Here is a 2,648-nt window from a genome sequence, read left to right as displayed (position 1 = left end):
CCCGCCCCGGACACCCGCCCTCGCCCCCGCCCCGTTGGCCGCGCCCCGCGCGGCTCGGCCCCCCATTGGTCCGTGGCGCTGCCACTCGAGGCGAGGCCGGCCCGGCATGCCCCGCGCCGCGGCGTTCGGGGCCATTGTGCTGTGTCATACGGGCCGAACCATGCGCTGGGGGAGGGGGGGGGCAGCGGCCTCTAGCTAATGGAATTGCCCATTGTCCCCATGGAGGAGGAAGGGAGCAGTCCATTCTCCCCGTGGAAGAGGGGGCAGCGGCCTCTAGCTAATGGAACGGCCCATTCTCCCCGTGGAGTGGGGGAGCGGCCTCTAGCGGCGCCAGGTGGAACTGCTACCCCAGGACCTTGCCCCGCAGTGCTGCAGCATGGCCTAGGGCCCAGCACAGACCAGTTTCCAAATCCTCACTGGTGCTACAGCCACGTCTCCAGTGGAAACCCAGGCTCTGGGGGTAGAAACACCCAGGGGAGAAGAGCATCTGTGGGCAACACCCATAGCACCATCACAATATCAGAGATACCCACAGTGTCTAAGTCCTGTACACAACACAACACACTTCAGTCCACTTGTCTCCCCACTGCTTCAGCTTCTATTCAAACAGCTAACGCACAAACAGGTTAAAAAGATGTTTTATAGGCAAAGCTTGACAACAGAACAAAGCCATGAGATCCTTGCATAATCTTCACCCCAAATGGACACTTACCAAGGAAGGTACTGCCGTGCAGTCAGCGATGCCTAGCGCTACCTGCTTACAGCCAGTACTGGGAACAGAAAGGCGATGGGCCAGCAGGTATTTTCCCCTCTGTAACAGAAATGCAGAATCGCAACATGGGCGTGAGGAGGATCTCAGTGGGGCAAAGCAGTCCAACACCCTTCAAGGCAGAGATGCTAAAGTCTAAGGAAGAGGGAAGAATGGCTCCTGTTAGTGGGCATACGTGGGGAAGAGTTAGTGGGCATATGCGGTAAGAATCTCACAAGCCGATCTCCTTCCCCTCTTCTTACCAAAAGGTCCAAATACTTAACCCTTCCCTCAGAGCATTTCGCCATAAGGAGGTACTCCAAAAGGCTGCACTTTCAAAGCTGAAGACATTAAGCAAAACAGATCAAGTCAAACAAAATCTGAATAACAATTGTAAGTTTAAAGGTATTTTTGTGATGCGGTACCGATTTTGAAATGACAAAAAGTAGGTTTCTTTCATTAAAAATTGATCTTGGTTAATTGAGAGGTGAAAGCGGCAATTAAAATACATAATAAAGTAGGGAGCAGAAGGGAGAAAATGACTGCACTTCATAATTATTAACGCAGTCGTTGCTGCCAACATTCCCAAAAATATCTGTGGGCAGTCAGGCAACAAGAAATTTTCTTAACCTATGAGGAACAAGAAACGCTAGCATTAGTAGACAGGAATGGTAACCTTGTCAGTTATGATCTGGAAAGGAGCAGCTTACAGCAATGAAACATTTTAGTGCTTCTCCACATTACTTTTGAAATACTAACCAGCCTTACATATTTTTTTTGGTACAATACAGCAAAAATTAAAGACAAAACATGACTTTCCTACAGACTGCTTAACCTAACATGGATCATAGAATCCTGGAAAGCCTAATCAGGGATGCAAAGGACAGAAGCATAATTTATGCAAATCATAGTTTTATTGAAACTTTTAAAAAATACCAGCTTTAGCTTGTGAAAGTAAGTGCGACACTAGATGGCTGTAGGTATTCAGTTTGCCGCTGCGTGATGTTTCAATTGGAAGTCTGCATTATACAAGATCAACACTGCACATATTAGAACTGAATTAAAATCTGACTTACTAAGAAAGGTCCTTTGTTCTCCTGGAAGAAAACTTTGCAGAGATGGTGGGAAAAAAAAAGTAATGCCAAGCATTTTATGTCTTGTTCAAAATGACTTTTATTCAGATTTACAGTTTAACATTTATGTCCACAAACCTGTACAGACTTCTCTAAAAAGCTAAATATGACTTTGTTAATATAGATGGGTATTGACAGTTATTAAATATTATAAAAATAAATCCATTTCACTAAAGCATTTTTATCATCTGACATTTTCATGCAACATGAATAAGGAAAACACAGTGTGTGTAAATAATTAACAGGAATACAGCAATTGAGTAAGGCAAAAGAAAAGCAGCTTCATAGAAGTGTAAATCAGAGTGGACTGGAATTCTGGGTATGAGCAATTTAATCTTTTACATGCTATAAAAACATACCAAAAATCATTTTTTCTGTATTAGAACCATTAGCTTTACATAAATTTAAATATTGCTTTATTGTACAACTGACCCAAACCACAGGTGTTTTCAGAGAGGCAAAATTACAGTGTATTACCAAATGATGTAGTGTTTAGTCCATATCCTAAACAAACAGGTATGCTTATTTCTAACATACAGATACATTGATTACAGTGAACAAAAGTAAACAGGAGAGAAATGAGAACTACATTTAGGAGAGAATATCATCAGGCATATGTATTGCGCAAATGGTTACAAACCATTTTCTCACAGGGTCTATTATCATTAGCAATGTGATGTCTTTTGTAACATTCTAGTTTTAGAACAGACCTCGGGGGGGGGGGGGGGGGGGGAAAAAAAAAAAAAAAAAAAAAAAACTTTATATCA

This window comes from Alligator sinensis, unplaced genomic scaffold, assembly GCF_000455745.1.
Source record: "Alligator sinensis unplaced genomic scaffold, ASM45574v1 scaffold1046_1, whole genome shotgun sequence".
NCBI lineage: Eukaryota > Metazoa > Chordata > Crocodylia > Alligatoridae > Alligator > Alligator sinensis.
This window is presented reverse-complemented; position numbering follows the sequence as displayed.